The 20,308-nt window shown below is 37.2% G+C and overlaps 1 long non-coding RNA gene across 1 annotated transcript; it reads right to left on the reverse strand.

Moving 5' to 3' along the window:
* Positions 1-9,378: 9,378 nt before the first annotated feature.
* Positions 9,379-19,854, reverse strand: LOC116993404. The gene is made up of 3 exons (XR_004417286.1): positions 19,542-19,854; positions 10,111-10,197; positions 9,379-9,645 (listed from the first exon to the last, which is right to left on the reverse strand). It is a non-coding gene; the product is annotated as an uncharacterized LOC116993404 (long non-coding RNA).
* Positions 19,855-20,308: the final 454 nt, after the last annotated feature.

Genomic DNA, 20,308 nt, shown 5'->3' on the forward strand with positions numbered 1-20,308 from the left:
ATATTTGTCAAAAACAGAAGAAGATTTTTTAAAAATAAAACCATGACAATTAATTTGCAACTTTTTTGAATTAACACATTCTTTTTCATCAGTGTTTATATAACTAGAGTTACCCAAATTTTTTTTCATGGTATATGTTACTTCATTAATGATTTCATTTGTAGAAGTTGTGCAACTTCTATATCCAGTTGTTTTGTGTTTCATACTTTCATATAAAACAAAAGGGAAAGCTTTAAATAATTCTAAATTAAAAGAATGATTAGCTCTTATGCTTGGTTTGTTCTTCTGCTTTAGAGTATTTACCAATATTTCCTGATTTGTAGTTTTCTTATGTACCTTTTCAAATTTCAGTCGTGAATGAGCAGGAGACTCACTCTGGTATCTAAGATTGGCTCCTATCAGATACTGCAGTTTTGTGATATTGCAGCAAAAGGTCTTGTGTAGTGAAGAACTATCAGAAAAGCTCTGCAGCAAGATCAGGTATTTAGCAGGTAAAATCTGCTTCTTCATACTGATTTTGTGACTGACTGACCTCAAGTCAGTGTTAAACCTTTCATTCATTCTGGATAAGAGGTGATGTTTCCTGACATGCCTTCCCTTACATAATCTGCTTTTTTGGTTATGAAAGAGGGCTCCTCTTCGTAGGAAAGTGTACTCTTCTTCACTTAAAGTTCTAGAAAAACATCTTCTCTGGCATCCATTATGCAACTCAAAATCAATGCTTTCCACAAATTTAGAACTTACAAATCCTGGATAAGTTTCATTTTCTTTAAAAAATCCTATGGCTTGCCTCAAAGAACCATTTGTGCATGAGTTTAACTGATTTTGCTTTCTGCCACATGAAGACTGTTTCTCTCCTCTCATAGTCTTCCCCTCAGCTGTCAACGAAGTATTTGTGCTACTGAAAAAGGAAGCAAGCATCTTCAGTACCTCCACCTTCAGATGCTTTGAAACAGCAGCCAGCAAACACATGAATATTTTATCATTGTGGTTCCTATTTATAGTGCTCTTTACCAACTCTTGAGAATCATACTGCTCTTTTAATGTGTCACGGCAATGAGACCAAGGTGTAACACTGTCATCCTGACACGTGGGCATACCTTCATGGAAAGACTCAGTCCACATCCTGACCCATCCAAACAACATGTTTTGAAATGAAAACTTTAATTTGATAATTTCCTTTCCCCTAAATACATTGTAATTTGCTCTCTTATCTGGAAAATCCTGCACAATAATGCAAGGACAATTACTTTTAAATGTACTGTTTTTTGTTACATAATTTTGGAAATCAAGTATTCCCTTTGTGGAGAGTTTTGATTCTGCTTCATACAAGCGAATATCCCTGTTGGAATCATGCACACCACAGTGTAGGTTTAACTTATTTTTCTCTAATGCTTCTGTTGTTACTGGAATACTCATCTGCATATGAAATGTTCCCGCATTCTCATTAGTGCTCTTCCTCCCTCTTCTCTGCAGAAGATCATTACAGCTGACACATTTATCATTCTGAACATTTTTAACACTAATGCAAATGTGAATCTTTGACTTCTGGTCATCATCACCCTCTGAATTCTCCATTATTTTATCCTCATCCTCTAAATTCTCCATTATTTTATCTTTGAAGTCATTTTCAGCAAATATTTTATTACATTCAGTGTCAGCGCTGTTGCATCTGAAATAAGTTCCAGATACTACTTCTTCCACTGAAGCACTGTGCTCCTGTTTATTAATTGGTGGACAATCCTTTTCTTTAAATTCAGAACAAACAGTTGAAGATCTTACACTGCTTTTATCATTTTGCATTTTTTGCTTCCCTATCTCAGACATTTTTTGCACACCATGTATCTGTTTAGATTGCATTAAAGATGATTCACCTTCAAAATTCTTCCAATCTGTCTCCCTAAAGTTAGCTGATGATTGTTTACTATTTATTTTATTTGAAATCCTAGGAAATTGAAAATCAGGGATTTTCAGTGGCTGTATACTTTTAAAAGGTTTCAATGTTTGAAATACATGCAATAAATTATTGTTCTCTTTATTATCTTTTTCTGCAGCAGTTTCCTTATTGCAACTGGAATATTTTTTATCTTCTGCAGAACATATATTTTTCAGAAATTTACTTTTTGTATTTTCTGTGGATGAAAACCCAGAACTTGTTCCACTCAAAAATGGAATTTGAAAAAGCTGGTATTGCTGCCACTTTTTATTGAAGACAGACTTTTGACTTAACAATTCAGTCTGAAACATGTGTCCATTCAAGGATGTATCTGAAGGATTTTGTTTGAGCTCATTATCCTCATTTCTTTTATTATTTTGCTCTGTACAGTTGTTCTGCTGCACTTGGGGTGGATTTAGCACTGGTAGATTTTGACATGCACCAGCAGTGCTCGACACATTGAGCAGCTCTGTTTCAAGAGGCTGTCCGCATATATTCAGGGAAATGTCATCTATAGGACTTTGGTCTTCATTTTCAGGACTCAATTTCTTGGTGAACAGTTCATTTTCTGATCCACTACATGTTAATCCTTCATTACTGCAAGTTTTAGAGCTGAAAAACTCTCTCATACAGGTTTTTCTTGATGTATCACAGCTCTGTTTTTGTAATGCCCAGTTGTTTTGTCTTTCTGACAAAGAGAGGGGTTCATGTGGTGATGTTTGGTACTTGCTGCCACAGTGTATTCTTGGTTCTAGCTTTTGCTGCTCCTCTTTCTCTCCAATTTTTCGATCACTTTCTGCTTTATTTCGCTTTGCACACAGGTAACATTCAGTTTCATCTGGTGATGTGGGCAAAAATCTTTTGGAATATGCACTTTTCATGCTCACAAAAATATGTAGTATATTTGCTCAGACTGTCCTGAAAGTTAAAGAAGTGTTAAAGTTTTAGGAATAAATGGTATCTTAATGATTTCCAAACTGTGTAAGACCAAAAAAAGAAATCAATAATTCTATCACCTATACATTGCCACATTTATATTTGCTCAGCATACATTACAGACCTGAGATAAAGGCAGGATCACTGAAAAACATTTAAAGCCAAGATCTAGAACTTAAGGGGAAAAAGATTTACTAAAGTTGTGGTGTTTTTGCAGAAATAAAATGGATATTTTTGATGTGTTGACAAGTTAAAGAGATTAAATGCATTTTCTAATGTATTTGTTACACAGTATTTTTGCCAAAAACCCTTGAATACTGAGAACAAATATCAAGAAAGTAATACCCACCAATGAACTCCTCTAAATCTGAGAATGGATCCTTTCAAACTCTTAAAATTTGAATTGCTTTTTTAGAAATTGCCGCACTTGTATTAACTGTATGCCAAGTTGTAAAGTGCAACTGCAGGAAAGTTTATCAAAAGCTCTTGGGAATGCCAGAACATTGTATCAGGTTTTATCCTCATATGCAAAGAGGCAGTGCTGTTGCAGGCACAGATATGGGTTGTTAAATGTCCTGGTACTGGTGATGTTTAGTGCGTGTTTCTTCAAGCTAAATGCACTCACCAGCTTCATTTTAAAAGTGATTTGCCTCGTGTGAAGAACATAATTTGAATTAAATTCTGTACAGTGATTGAGAAGATTTATCACACTTGTAGCAGACTGGCTCACCAATGTCTCTGAACAGCCCAATCACAGTGCAGAGCTGACATCTGAGAGCTAACAGGAGCATGTTCAAAACCTTTCATTAACTACATAATTAAGATAATTAATTTTCTTAACCAGGACTGCGTGATTCAGTAATCACGTACTGCTCCTAACTTGACAGGTTTACTTTTTTAATGGCACAGGAAAATCCACTTCGGCAAGGAACACTCCAGTGCCTGTGGGATATACCTGTAGAATGAATCCTCACGTTCGGGGCTTCTCCGCCTCCCTCAAGACTGCTCTGACCCTCCCTGAGGGCTTTCCTTAAACTGCAGGGGACAGGACTCCCCTGTCCTGCCGCCGAGGTGGTTTCCCTCCTGGCACACACCCACCCGTGAAGGCAGCCGTCTCTCCCTCTCGGTTTGTACAACCTCTTGTAAACTTCTTTTAAGCCTTCATCAGCGATTGTTTATCTGAGAGCCCCGGTCCCGCCCCTTGTCACTCCCCGGCGGAGCACCCCTCAGGGGCGAGAGGGTCCCCCGCAGCCCCTCCGCCTCCTCCGCCCTCCCCAGGCGCTGTCTCCTCCCGGGGCTCGATGTGCCCGGCGTTCCCCTGCCCTCAGAGCTGGGGGCTCGGCGTTCCCTTCCCTCAGAGCTGGGGGCTCGGCGTGCCCGGCGTTCCCCTGCCCTCAGAGCTGGGGGCTCGGCGTTCCCCTGCCCTCAGCGCTCGGGGCTCGGCGTGCCCGGCGTTCCCTTCCCTCAGAGCTCGGGGCTCGGCGTGCCCGGCGTTCCCCTGCCCTCAGCGCTCGGGGCTCGGCGTGCCCGGCGTTCCCCTGCCCTCAGCGCTCGGGGCTCGGCGTGCCCGGCGTTCCCTGCCCTCAGCGCTCGGGGCTCGGCGTGCCCGGCGTTCCCTGCCCTCAGCGCTCGGGGCTCGGCGTGCCCGGCGTTCCCCTGCCCTCAGAGCTGGGGGCTCGGCGTTCCCCTGCCCTCAGCGCTCGGGGCTCGGCGTGCCCGGCGTTCCCTGCCCTCAGAACGCGGGACTGCCCAGCTGGAAGCGGGAGGCGTGGGACAAAGGTCCTCCCGGCTCCCTCAGGGGGCTCCGGTCGCTGCCAGCCCGCAGGGCGGGAGCTGCCTCCGAGACGGGAAAATGCCGCCCGGCCGCCCGCCCTGAGGGGCAGCCCTGGCCCGGTGCCCTGAACCCGGGGAAGAAGGAGGCCGGTGGCTTCTCCTCGCCCCGGGCACCGAGCTGCCGCCCGGGATTCGTGCACCAAAGGCTGCGGGTCGCGGCGCCCGGCGGCAGAGAGGCTGCAGCTGCGCTGGAGAATCCTTTATTTGATGCCTGAGCAAGGCGTGCCACACAGCAGAGTGGAGCATTCCGATGCTGATTATTTCTACAAGCGGGATGTGTTTTGCCAAATTGCCTGATTCCAAAAAAATATGAGGTCCTGCGTGAGAAAAAGGTTATGCCTCCAGAGCAGACATTGCATCCCTGATCTTTCTTTTCACAGTATCAAGCACTGGTCCAGCCAAGCACTTTATTCTTAAAATAAGCAGTATCCATATAGCTCCGGGCCTCTAAAACAGACATTTCCTCTCCAAACACTGGCCTGCCCAAAAGGCTATTTTTCAAAATTTGTGCTAAACTAGCAGGTCACTGTAATACCATTACAGATGAGCAATAAAAATAGAAACATCCTGAAGGCCTGGTTTTTTAAGGTTTGTCATCCATACTACAGTGAACAAATCCACTGAAGCCCAACAGATCCATTGTTCCTGGTAGTGAATGTTACACGCAGGAGTTGTATAGAACTGAGCCTTAAAACAGTTTTCTCTTTAATATTGCTGCTTTTGTAAGCAAAGCTGGTCAAATTATTAATAAATCTTTAGTTAACAAGATACAGATCCCACTAAATCAAGATTACATACAAACCTTAAAATATTTAAAATGCCATATGGAATGAAGGTCATCATGCAACCCAGAAATAGGATTTTAAGGTGTGTGAGAGAGATTCATCATGCTGCTTATGTTTTCTACTTCTATGTGTTGGAATAGCATCTAGGAAGTATTCCTGAAGCAAAGAACAGTATTTGAACAGAAATGCTGGAGGCTTCACTACTGTTTCTAACATTTTCTGAACAGAATATTACCCTCCTTTCCTACCCCTTAGTGTGTTTGGTGTGTTGAAGGCAAATAGGAGCCAGTTTAAAATTCCTCAAGTGTTTGGCCAGTTAAACCAACGAAAATTACACGAACAATAAAGAAAACTGCCTCTTCTTGCATCTACACAGCTATAAAACAAAATTGGTTATGAAACCCCATCCAGCTGTTCCACATCCGTGGCTTACTTTGTTGTATGTAACTTAGATATCCAGCATAAACAGACAGACTTACAGTGGAGAATATCTTGCATGCTCTGCATTTTCCAATTTGCAACTCATGAAGAAGATTTATTTGTAACACTTGTTTACTTCACGTACAAATTTGGTATAGCATATTTTTGGTAATGGAGTAGAAAAAAAAGACATAATTGCTTTCCCCACTACTTGGTTCAATGTTATTTTAGCAGGATGTAAACATCATGCTTTCATTGTAGAATTTTGCTGTTTTCCAACTGTTACTTTCTTTCGACTCTTGTACTGTGTTTGCAGGTTGATGAAGTGGGTTGTAGAGCAGTCTCTTGACAAAGTCATCAAAGAAGTTTTGGATACTTATGCAGCAGCCAATTCTTTCCCTTCAAACCATTATTTAAAACTTGTACAAAAGGTTTAGCAGCTCTCATTCTATCTCTTTTTTTTTCTTTTTATTGAAAACTAGAAAAGAAAAACGTTGCAAAATATTTAAAAGAAAGGTCAGGAATACATTTTGTTAAATTAAGTTAAATCTCCACAAAGACAGCAGCAAAACCAATTATACTATTCAATATGATCTGTAAGACACTAAATTCTGACAATCTTGATTTGTCAAGTGAAGCAGTGCAATTTGGCTCAAGTCCTTTGTCTCAATTTAGCTGTGCTGGCTTAATGACTGCAGCCTTGTGCTTAGAATTCATTGTGAGTAAACTGCCTTTTCAGAACCTGAAATTTCAAGGCTGAAGGACTGTTGTAATCCATCATGTTTGTATCATGCACTGTAATGCTAAGATTTCCACCCTGAAAGTAGTTCACCTTGTAACACTAATTCATCAAAGGTCATAATTAATATTCCAAATGGAATTTACTATTTAATTAGGAAAAGGTTCAATTTTATACTAGTCTTAAGAACAGGATATTGGCCATCAACTGTATGAAGCTGCATTTTTTCCAAATTATTTTTTTGGTCCTCTTACTGACACTTCACACAACCACCATTATTGTTAAGTAATTATTAAAAGTATTCATAAAAAATCTGGGGTGTGAAAATAATTTCAATCTTTTCTATCACAACTGCTCTACATGTAGCCTTAATGCACATGCATCCTGTGTATCCATGTAATTTTGAAATAGCTTAAATAAAAACTTTAGTCCTTCCTTTTGTCCTAGAGTATTCTGTATTGTCCCCAATTACTAATACTGATACATTTGTTTATTGGTAATAAACTTTTTATTTGGTATAATAAATGTAGAACCTCATCCTAGCCAATGTACTTTAAATCATAAGGAAGCTAACATGGGGGTTTTTTTTTCTGTATGCATTGCAGGTATTTATTCCACATTCCCAACAGAGTATCCATATTGAATAAGAAAGAGAAAATATCATGTAGAAGATACTTGGTGTTATGATCAGCTTCCATGTGTATGCAAGAAACAGTCCTGGAGTGATTCAGTGATATGTTAGTCCTTCCAAGCTGGGCCTGGAATAAAACTGCCCTGAAAATCACAGACTCTCTGAAAAGTTATTTAGTACAAGTTTAGTATCAGCTCAGTAACATTTCTTGAGATGCTATTTTTTTAATATTTCCTCCCATTTTCATTTTTGTTTCTGCATTTATAAACCCTTTTATGACCAACACAAAAGTAGCTTTCATAAAAAACGGAAGCTCTTCCATAAATCTTTTTTTTTGTTGTAGCTCCATACAAAGCTAAATTGAAAGAAAAATACTACTGTCAAGCAAAGAGTTTAAAAATTATGTAAAATATGAGCTTAAAGGTGAAGATAGGACTAGATTTTCCCCTATGCAGCATTTGACATTATTCCAATTGATATTCAACTCACAGTTTAATGCCCCATCTGACAAGGTCTTTCAACAATTCTTCACATATAGTTCTCATTTTTACTCATCTAAGTCCATATCATCAGCAAACTTTGTTACTTTACTATGCATTCCCCTTTTCAAATAATTTATGGATGTGTTGAATTCCTTTCTGGACTAGAACAGGGACATATAAATAAAAGTACTGTCCCAGAAGCTTGACACAACCAAAGTACAGTACTTTTTCTATATAACTGGATTATGGAATGAAGGGTGTGAAGAAATGAAGAAGGCACTGGGTGTAAAGGCAAGTGTACCAGGGAAGTACAAGACAAAGCCCTCTCTTTTAACTTTTGGGAAAGAGGCCCACACCATCCTTTTCTCCCTACACTGTCTTCACTGTTGCCTGACTACCACAATGATTTCCAGTGGGAATAGGCTCTTGCATTGCTTTCAAAGGGACTTCTTCTACATCTTGAGGAATATGAAATGGGCTTGCTTAAAAGGTGTTTAGGAACTTAAGCCAGTTCTATTTAACTGGAGGGTGAATCATACCCCTCCATGACCCCTTTATTTTGTCCACTGCAATGAAGTCACCGCTTGACTGCCTTGTCCTACTCATTTGACAGCTGTCAAGTTGAATAAAAACTGCTGTTTATTGGACTTGATATTTTGAACACATTATCTTTCACCTGATACAGTGCTTGATCATATTGCTCCATTGCTGTCACCATATCATTCTCTGCTATATTGAATCCCTGTGCTTCTCAAAGATGTTTTCATTTTCCAGTTGAAATACCTTGTTTGTAGTTTAATTTTAAAACAGAAGCAGCAAAAAAGGCCATTTGTATACAGAGCACTAAACACAGAGATACAAATGTTCTGCATCAATTTTTATCTGTTACTATCCATCTTCTTCATAAAAGGCAGTGAAAATAGTTCTGCCTGCCAGACAGTTCAAAACCTCTTTGTTGAAAGTCTTCAGTGCTGCTGAATTCAGGTCACACACATCTAGAGGCACTGAGATGAAGTGTTCTTTCTTTCATGCTAGCAGGGCAATTAACTCAGTCCATATGATCCCTAATCCTATTTTACTTTTGCTCTAGATACTGCATAGAATATACAGGCTTGTTCATAGAGCCACAGAAAATTTCATTTGGAAGGGACCTCCGAAGATCATCTAGACCACTCTGCTCAGAGCATAGCCAGCTTTCAAGTTGCATATCTCTTCAGTCCATCAGGCTGCTCAGGGCTTTTCTAGTCAAGGTCTGAATATCTCTTGGGTTAGAGATTCCCCAGTGTCTCTGGAATGCTTGCTACTAAAAGCTGGTTATAGTGCTAAATTTTAAGTGATCCATCTTCCCTTTTCTACTGTTGCTCTCTTCTTTTACTCTGTGCTGACCACATATGGATTAACTAAACCATGTGTAATACATGAGAAACACACATAGCTCGTCACTCAGTCTTGCAGAATTACATGTTTCTGATCAAAAGCTTTTTAAGAATAACAGATGACCTTTAAAAAGCAACTATTTTACTTTAAACACGAGCTTCTTATTTTTCCCTTGAATACTGTTTAAAGATAAGAAGTTATGTTTCAGAATCAAATAGTAAAGCTTAGTATTAGCCATATCTGCTTACCAGTAGTTCTTTATCCCCTTGGAAATAAGTAATTACTAGCCAGGTATATTGTAGGAGTTGCAGGACTTGGACAAGTGGAGCCATTCAAAAGGTGATAAAGTAATGCAGAAACTCTTGGGAAGTACAGTTTATGTTGGGACATCTGCAGTGTAAAAATTAAGTTTGATCTCCAAGGCATATAATCACAGTGCAAATTATCCATGGGGCAGCAGAGGTGTTTCACAAGGTTCTTTCCCTACATCCATTGCAACTCAGTTCCTGTAAAAAAAAAAAAAGGACAAAACACATAGATATTCTACTGCAGGTTAATGACTTGGGTCCTTGAACTCTGCTCACACAAAGGTATTTGGCAAAAGTGTATTATGCATCATTTCATGATCTTTTGGGAAATAATAAACTCTTCTAATTCTCTTATCTGGGCAATTCTGAAGTGTTGTTCAGCCACTTTCCATCTAGCTTCTTAAAATTATCCAGATTATAATACCTGCTTTGTTGGCAAGAACAGATGAAAATTAAGTGTGCAAGATGAAAGTGCCTTTTGAAGGAGAATATAAAAAACTGAAGTGCACTTTTGAGGAGTGTGTATTTAGTTTACCTTTGAGCATCAAACTTCATATGATAACAAAGTGATGAGCTTGACAAAGCCTTTATTTGTTCTCTTTTTATTTCAGAAAAAACCTGTGCTGAGAACTATGTTGTTTGACATACTCATAAACTACTTACCATGTAAGAAAGACCACATGTATTGGAGGTACTCAAAGATATAGCCAGCTGGAAAGAATCCCAGAATCATCCTCCAATACTAAACAACTGCAAAATAATAAAATAAATCAATTTCATTATCAATAAATGAGATTTAATATATAAAAGAAATATAACCCTGTCTTTACAGGGTATATATTCTGCATATATTTACTAGCTACTTACTACTCTGAAAAAAAAAAAATATGCGGCACTCTACACAAAATTCCTGAAAACAATAAATCAACATTCACAAGCAGTCAAAAAAAAAAAATAAAAGAGAGAGAGAAAAAGTAAGAAATTTTTGGGAAAACTATATTTCTAAAATCCAATGTTCAAATCTTTAACAGTGAGTTGCACTACAATCATCCCACCTTTTAAAAAAACCCAAATGAATTGAATTGGAAAATGTAGAAAAAGCAACAGTGATGATCAGTGTAAAAGAAATTTCCTACAGAAAAAAAGAATATATACTTTAACTGAAAATGTAACTTTTAACTGAAAAAGGGAGATCATTAGTAGCGAAGAAGATAAGAGTCTATAAAATCTTTGTACTATAAAACAGGGAGAAGGAAAAGGAGTATTCATAGAGATGAAGAGAGGCCATATTGGTCAATAGGTCAGTCCAGCGCAGTATCCTGTCAGCAACAAAAAACTCAGGCCCATGTAGAGAGGGTAAGACTGGGTTAGGCATGTGCATCTCCTAAGAGGCCTCAGCCTGCAACCATTTCTAGTTTGGTTACTGTCTACATAATCAGGATTTCCCTGGATTTCTTTTCTATATGCAGTGGAGAGAGAGATAGAGAGTTGTGATCATTCAGCCTGGAGGAAAGAAGCCTCGGAGTGAGCATATTGTGGCATTTCAGTACCTGAAGGGAGCCTAGAAGAGAGCTGGAGAGGGACTTTCCACCAGGGCCTGTAGTTATAGGAGAAGGAGCAATGGCTTTAAGCTGGAAGACACTAGGTTTAAGTCAGATAATAGGAAGAAAATTTTTACTGTGAGGATGATGAGGCACAGGAACAGGTTGTCCACACAAATTGCAATGCCCCATTCCTGAAAGTGTTGAAGGTTCAGGTTGGTTGCTTTGAGCAACCTGGTCTAGTGGAAGGTGTCACACTGCCTGTGGCAGGTTGGGTGGATCCAGATGACCTTTAGTCCCTTCCAACCCAAACCATTCTATGATTTTATGATTTCTTCACAATCTCCCTTTAATTCCCCAGAAACTTTAAGCACCCACAACATTTAGGATCAAAGAACTGCACAGCTCAACCTCAATAATTTTATGAAAAGTTCCTTTTTCTTTCATGTGGAACCAGTGCTCTGCTTTACTACCTTTCTGTCTTGCATTAGAAATGCACAGCAAAAACACTCAACCCCCGCAGAACCCTGATATGCTACACATATTTCTTAGACCTCTATCATATCATAATCAGACATCTATTTACAGATTGAAGTAGAGCCTTATTTGGTTGGTCCCACTACAAAAGAAATTCCACACTTTTGATAATCCTTCGTGTCCTTTTCTGAGCCTTTTTAAATTCTACTATATTGCCTGTAAGATGAGGGAACAGAAGTATATATAATTGTAAAATCCCAGGTGCTTCACGTATTTCAGCATTGGCATATTGTATTATTTCATTTTGAGGTTTATTTTTTCCCCAATAATTTTTAACTTTCAGCTTGATTTCTTGACTGCTGATGGTCACTGACATTTTAGCTGAACCATCCATCATAACTTGAAGAGCTGGCTCCTCTGTAGTAAGGGTCATTTCAGAGCCCATCATTTTAAATGTGAAGCTACGACTGCTTTTTCGTCTCTGCTGCATTTTACATAACTTCAAACAAAATTTCAACCATCAGCTTATTGCCCCACCTCACTGAAGAAAAAGGATTTTCTTCAGTTCTTCACTTGTGGTTCTCTCTTTTACTACTCTAAATTTGTCAATATCATCAGCAAACTTGATCGCTCTTCTATGCATTCCCCTTTCCAGATCATTTCTGGATTAATCAAATAAGGTATTCCTTGCAGTCCAAGAACTGGGACATATGACAAAAATTACTGTTCCAGAAGCTTAGTACAGAATAGTGTAATACTTCTCACATATAATTAAATTGTGAAACTCATGGTAGCATGTGGTTATGAGGATCAAAGATATGAAAAGTTTAAAAACCAAATAAAATAAATCCAGAAAAGAGACCTCCATAATATATTAAGCACAATGATTTGACTGCAAACTGAGATTTAAAAAATTGCAGAATATTGATCATCTGAAGCTACTAGGTACTAAGTGAAGGATTACTTTATATTTGGATAATTTCTTTTAGACTTCCTCTAAACATCACCTACTGGTCAGTGTTGGAGACAATATACTGTGCCTTCTGTATCCAGGGCAAACACAAACAACTGATCCAGTATGGCCTTTTTTTTTTTTTTTTTTTTAGTTAGGTACATATTTCAGATGGTTATTTATGTTTCAAAAATGTGCTACATTTTTACATTTTCAGAAGATATAGTATGATGAAATGTGCTACTAATGAAAGGTAATCAAGCCTAAATATTTATTAAATAATAAATCACTGGCCTTATAAACTCAATGCCCATTATACAGATTGAAGTAGTGTAGGTTGAAAATCATCCCTGTTTAAATGTCTGAAATATTTTTGAATGAGTTCTTTCTTGGTTTTTAATCCTGTTTGAAATTTCCTCAAAAACATATCTCTTTAGTGATAAAAAGAAGATATGCTCATCTTTCAGCAGACAGAACAGCATAATAGTACATTTTGTTCTCATGATAGACAGCTTTGACTTTGAGAACAATTGACTAGAATTTGAAGAGTGTGCTACTCCATGGCAAATGTTTCAGAGGATGCTTTCATCACATATTAACATCCCATAAGTTCTTCAAAATTAAAATCTCTTATTTGGACTTCAGAAACTGTTTCCAGTAATTGTATTTCTTAGCAAAATCTCTACTCCCAATTATTCACAGGTACAATCCATGGCTAAAGCTCTCCTCCAGACACATGTTCCTCTGTTCCTATATATTAGCAATGATAAATATTTTCTGAATTCTTTAATTCAGAGCTTACACTGTAAGGAAACAGCACATTTTAACTGATAAGTGCATTATTTCTCCCTTTAATTCTCCCTCACCTTCCTGATTTAATACAGAGTCTTAGTTGTGGGCATAAAATGTGAGCATAAAACACATTCAGTAAAGTACATTTTTTCATTAATTTAATATGGAACCAGTGGAAGGATATTGTGGCTTACTGTGAATAAATTATCTTCTAAATTTAAAATTATGACTAGAAGATGAACGATGCAAATGAGATTGGCAAAGTTGAGATTCCCTTAACTTCCTTAAGCAGTAACACTGTTGATAGCATTTGAGGAAACTGTAGGTTATAATGATGAAATACTCTAAATGGCTTATAATTAAAATTCAAATATTTTTCCCCATGAAAGCACAATTCAAAATAATCTGTCAATAATAAGACTTTGACCTCTTGTGCAGTACTAGTAAAGTGAAACCAAATGTGTTTGATCAAGTTTAAACATAGTGGATGTCTCTTAGCATCTTTTAAAGTTATCTTTATATGAATAATATAGTCTAATTATAACACATATGTAAAACACTTTAGACCAAAATGTGTATTTTAATTTGTTAGTGTGCAAGACTGAAAATTCTAAGAAAAATTAATAACATGATACATTAAGGAATGGGAATGAAGATAAAAATTGCTATGTATCCATTCATATGAGCAATCCTTCACCTCGTAAAAGCAAATAGAAAATAAATAAAAAGAAATAAAATCTATATTCATTTTTGGAAGTGAATAGTGTAAAATACCTGTTATACAACATTTAAATAAATCCATGATTCTGTGGTTTTATTTCTTTAAAACAATCTTTTCAACAAGCAGACAATAGGTGATTATATTTTTAAAAATCTGCCTTTGTCTCATTATCTTGAAAAAAAATCTGCCTTTTGTTCATATGCTTTCATGTAGAAGATGCTTTCTGATATATACCATGAAATCACAGTGTAGCCACAGTGTTAATTTATACATGTCTATTTATTTACAAAAATATTCTCCAGACACAGAAAAACATGGAAGACAGGAAAAGTTGCTGAAGTTGACAAACACAGAGGTAAAACGTCCACCCATCACCACTCAGTTCTGCTCCTCTGTTGAGTGGGCTGGATGAGAGTAGTTTCCAATGGGAGCACATTTTCCTGTGACCCCAGGCATTCCTGGCACTGCTGTAAATTGCCAGAGCGCTGTGCCTGTGTTCAGCAAGCCCCAGGAATCAGGCAGAACGTACAGATAGGCAGGCTGCTCCTCTCCACTCCTTCACAGCATGCAGTGATTTGATGTAGCTGAAGGTCGACACTAGAAATGAGACATCCTAGCAACTGGTAAATGGTTTCCACACTGACTGCCTGCTAAAACAACTCGTAGACTATTTTGATTTAATAAGCAGTTCACTTTTAAATTCAGCAATTATTTTTTCTAATCTATTTTAATCTATTCAGGTGCTGCTAGTTTGAAAGAGACACTGAATTTCATTAATACTCATGATATGAATAGGGATCAGTTAATTATTTAAAACAGAATCTCCCTTTTAAATGTTTTTCACATTTAGGTCTTAGGAAAAAAAATATGGGTGGAGGAAATATGGGAAAAATTTAATGTCTTTTTCCAAGAATATGAATCAGAAATTTGTGTTGAATTTAAGCCTTAGAGGGTAAAATTCCTTAAGAACATGGAACTTTTTCTTGGGGTTCATGCTGAACAACTGCAAAAAGAGATAGCTTCTGGCTCCTGCTTGGCTCAGTCATAAACACGGTCATCTACCAACATGAGAAAGTCTGCAGGCATTTATTCTAAAGTATCTTGTAAAATGATTGTCACTGGTCTCACATAAAAGATTGACTAATTACATATACATTGGCTTTATACCTGTACAAAATTATCATTGATATTTTTGTATATCACGGTTATGTACATTTATACAATTTTATATGAGGCATTCTTATGTGTAAACACAGGTATAAATTAAAAATGACACCTCAGTAAGTCTTTACAGAACTCCTACATTCAACCCACATTTCAATTGTGGACAGAAATTAACAGACTTGACGTGAGGAAAGAAAGCTGATTAAATATCTATGAAAGAGCTCAGATGTCCTGTAAAACATCTATGAAATAGCTCAGATATTTTGTTAAACAACACTTTGATGAAAGATCCCAATCCATAGGAAAGATAATTCCTACAGGAAGGCCTATTCCAAATTACTCAGCTGCCTAAAGAACAATAAGAGGCAGGTAAACAGTCAATTAAAAATTTCTTAACAAATTTTGTAAAGAAGGCAACAAATCATTTAACACAGGAAATGTGGCAGTAAATAATACAGCTTTAACAGTGTGTGTGTGTATACTTGCATATACAGACAAAATTATGTATATACACTAACCCATATTTAAACAGCCTGCCATATTTTGTGATTCTTTGATTCTCTGAACTCGTGTAGACCATGATATAAATTTCTCAAGAGAGGCAACAGAATCTCAGTTACACTACTGCTGATATTAAATGAAATGGGACAAAACACTTATTAAGACTTTCAGTAGTTTGAAAGGGCATCAGAGTTAAGGACCATGAATGCATCTGTTTTGTAAAGAGAAATAATCTAGAACATCATATGACATTAAAACCTAACCACCGCTTTCTTATAACATTGCCTCTGAAAGGGATCATTCTGGTAATAAGTAAATGAGCTCTAGATTAGAATTAAAATTAAAATTAATCCAACTCAGTATTGCTTTCAATTCTTTGCTGCTCCTGCTGTGACACAGTGTTGTGTTACAATGTACTGCCCAGTTAGCAGCAGCCTGCAGTCATGTACTAAAGAACTAGGAGCAATCTTATTTTCACAGTGAGTTTATTTTAAACTAATGCAACTAACTCCATGATTTTTGCTTCACCTCTCAAATTACAGACACTGATGGTTTCATTATTGAACTAAAAAGCATCTGAGAATTACTTGGAATTTGCAGAACGTTAGATGTCACATAGAAAATAATTATGGGGACAAAAATCATGAAGAGTATAAAAATTGGAGGGAAATTATTCATACAGTGTAAAGTGCCGTAAAACATGAAATGAACTACCAAATTTTTAACAAAATAAGTAAATAGCCAGGTTGAAAATTTGAAAGTAAAAATTATGCATACAGCAAACATTTATTATTGCTACACTATTCCTAATTTGGATAAACTAGCAAGTGTGTGAATATTTTTCAATAATCTCCAGAGACATAGATATCTCAGGCAGCCACAGACCAATAAATATAATTAGAGATGTCTAGAATGCTTATTTGAGAAAAGAGTTTTGCAAAGTATCTGCTGCATTTGTTTTTAAGTGTTCTTAAGGGTTGCTACACATTTATTTATGACAGTCACACCTGACTATTCTCCCTTTAGCTTTGTTTACTTTTCCATCACTGCTGAACAAGTCAAAAGAGCAAGTAAAAATATAAAAATTCTCCTTCTCTTGCATAACAAGATAATAAACTATATCTTAAATTTAAATATAATACAAACACAGTCACCCTTTCTCACTTTTTGGTAGGACTCTCCTCTGGGAGGAAGCAGCTGATCTGGAAGAGGGCATGTGCCCCTGGAAAGGGGCTGCTTGGTGCAGCAGAGAGCAAGGGATATTCCAGGGATGAAGGAGTAAACAGTGATGCAGGATGGACAGGCAGGTCAGACAGACAGGATGGTCTGACTTGAGGCAAAAGTCAGAATGGATGGAAATTTAACAATAAGGGCTACCCACAGAGCTCCAAAAGGGAGTGGAAGTTATTCAGGGAGTCCCAGGGAAGAAGAAACCTCAAAATAGAGTCTGATGTTTGGCTAAACCACCTAGGATGGATCTCACAAATAAATGGTTTTCAAGTGCATAGAGTTTTAGGAGGTTGGTTCTGAGAACCCAGTCCTGTTCATCTTTCCCTCTTCATCCTCCCACATCCAACAGATAAATCAATCCCCAGGAGCTCCTTGAGATCTGACTGGGGAAAGGCCCATGAATTCTGTAGCAAGTATACATGGTGACAGGATATGCTACAGAACACTTGTTTTGAAGCTTAACTTCTTTTTTTTTAATCAGAAAAGAAGCTGTTAGGTCAGTATTAATATATTATCTTTTTATATTATGTATTTTAATAAGTATTTATAAATGAGCATTTTAAACTTTACTTCAAATTAATATGCTGATATTGCATAGCTGTTTTTCAGTGTGGCAGTACATTTTTCACTACTGAATGTGAAAAATGGGTTCTAGATTAATGATAGGAGTAAATATCTTTTTCACATATCTAAGACTTAGTTAAGTGTAGAACTCACTGCAACAGGAATTCCAGATAGAAATTCCTTAATAATTACAAGCTCATTACTAAGTAGTTCATAGTTACCTGTTAAGCTTCATGATCCAAAAGTGTACTCCAGCTCTGCATGCTCCTAAACTTGAACCTACTACAAAGAGAGGGGTTCTTGTAAAAGAAACATTGTGTAACTGCTTTGCTTTTGATAAGATTTTCTTAAGCTATCTCTCTGATACCAGGTACAATGCTGTGTGATTTATTTTGGGGAGAGAAGCAGTAGTAGGATTTTGACAAATAGAAATGTTTGCAATTAGAAAGATGTGGGCAGAGGACTGCACTTATGTTAGGATTAACAGATGCAGAAAAGATGGGCTAGCATTAGGAATGGAGAGATTTCATTGCAAATGGAATTACGAAATAAGTTTTCAATGTTTGCTTTAATATCTCTTTTCTCTGATGGTTCTTTTCTGTCTGTTGGTTCTGAACTGATTTTATGTCCAGTAGCCCACTTTCTGAGATGCCTCTCTGCTCTTAGCAGTACATCCTGCTCTTGTGATTATGGTCCAAGAGTGCTGATTCACTGCTGTTTTCTCAAACCAAATCATATTAAAAAGTATTACCTCTGAAATAAGGACTATTATATGAAGCCATCATGTTTCACAGTGCAGTTTAATTACACAAAGATAACTATCCATGTATCCAACAAGTTGTGAACACATTTGGTCCATAAGCAAATAAACAGTCTGCTTATTCTCCATCTACACTTTTTAGTGGAAAATACACTCATGTCACAGCATGGAAGTGTATTATTAGTCATATGGATCTGTATGACAAAAATAAAAATAATGACACAAATGAAAAGCTGAGTAAGATAACCTGGTGTCAAAAAAGGTTAGGTAGCATCTTGTTTGCTTTGATGTATGCTGGTTAAATTAAGAATTCCATTAGTAATACATCCACTAAACTAGCTGCAATTTGTGGCCTTTTCCTCTGTTTTTAATTTCATTATTTGCTATTACTTCTACAGTTGTGTTTCAATTTTTCCATGTCACCATTATAACATTTAGCTAAGAACAATCACTCACAGCAAAGAAAGTCCTGTTGGAACATCTCAAGAGCACATGACCAGCATGACTTCACAGGAATTATTCTGTGTATGTGAAAGTTCTGCCTTGAGATAAATGGCAAAGGAAAGCTATGTTTAGGACATTTGTAGAAAATGAAATGCTTCTAAGTTTTGTCATTCCTATCCTTCTAAACACCCATTATTTACTTGAAGATTATATTTCTCAGGTCCAGAATGTCAACCTTTTATTTCTGTTTGAGCAAATGCCTCAGTTAAGAAGAACAACTGGAACAGCTTCTGTGGGAAGCAGCCTACTGGAGTGAAACCTGAGCTCATGCCATTTAGCTTTAGACATTTCATTTAGATGCCTGAACTTAAATATTTCTTCTTGACTCTTGCTAGCCAAGTTCCCAGCCTGAATCACCCTATTACAGTTCCTTTGTATTTTCATTGACATGAAAGGAAATGCAAGGAAACAGACAAGCATTTAGCTATCAAATGTAGGATCTAAAGTTAGCCATTGCACACACTCCCCAGTTGTGACTGTATTATACAACATCAGAGATGATGTTACATAAATGGTATTTTCTTTGCATTTCATTCCATGAGCCTAAGAAATTGAAGACTAATAAACGGCCTCATTAATGAAAAGACTGAATTATAATTTATTTGGTTTGACACAAACAGAGGTGATCTGCACACAAGAAATGGCTACATTTCATAAGGAAGAAAAATTGCACTTATTAGTAAAGTAAGTACATTTTGTTTTATCTATATTCTTAGGGGCATTACTTAAAAAATGAATGAGAGATGAAAGTGAAAGATAATGCATATACAAGAATGTCATTTTCATGTAACTATATATAGCACATTAAGGAGGCAAGCCAATCTATAGTCATTTTGAAAGTGATAAAATCAGCCACACTCGTTTGCTGTGGAGCATCAAGAATCTCACCCTTTTCCAACTGCAGTGTGTTGCAGCAGCTTCGTTTAATCAGAGCCTTGAAGCAGCTCCCTTCTGCCAATCCTTGCAGCCGCATTGCTGCTTTCAGCTCCCCATCTAACAGACAAGTACATCTCAGTGTGCAAAAACTGCACCAAGGGAACACAGAAGGAAGAAAGAAAATCACTCCTTCAAAAGGCCTGGCAGAACAGAAAGCATACAGCTAGAGATGTAGACATAGACTCAAATTCCTTCTAATTATGTTTTTTCTGCTCTTGATTCCCATAAAATATATACGCAAATATATTCTTAGCAAGTATTGAGCATAAAAGAGAGAGGGGAAAATGCAAACCCCAAAATGGTATTCTGCATTTAAATTGATGTCTGCAAAACAGGAGATAGTGCTAAATTAAAAAAAAAAAAATATATATATATCATTACCAGTAAGCCACCTGCTGAGATAGTGAGTCCTCTCAGAGACTTCTGTGTCTTTTCACATTGAATTGTCTGCTCTGAAGCTCAAAGGAGGGAGAGAAAAAAGGAGAGGAGGATCCTCGATTTCATTCAATTTTGAATTTCCCTCTGGAGATGCCTATCTATATCCCTTGACAAGATCAGAGTCTTAGTGCCTCAGTTGGCTTCTTTCAAACGTATAAGCAGAACATTCAGGAGATTGAAGCCTAAAGAAGACTCATGTAAGTCATGGAAGACTGTAAAAGAGCAGGTACCCATGTTGTTATGCTATTCATTCATAAGCTAAGAATTCTTTTATTTACACT

Source organism: Catharus ustulatus, chromosome 3, assembly GCF_009819885.2.
Source record: "Catharus ustulatus isolate bCatUst1 chromosome 3, bCatUst1.pri.v2, whole genome shotgun sequence".
In the NCBI taxonomy this organism is placed as follows: domain Eukaryota; kingdom Metazoa; phylum Chordata; class Aves; order Passeriformes; family Turdidae; genus Catharus; species Catharus ustulatus.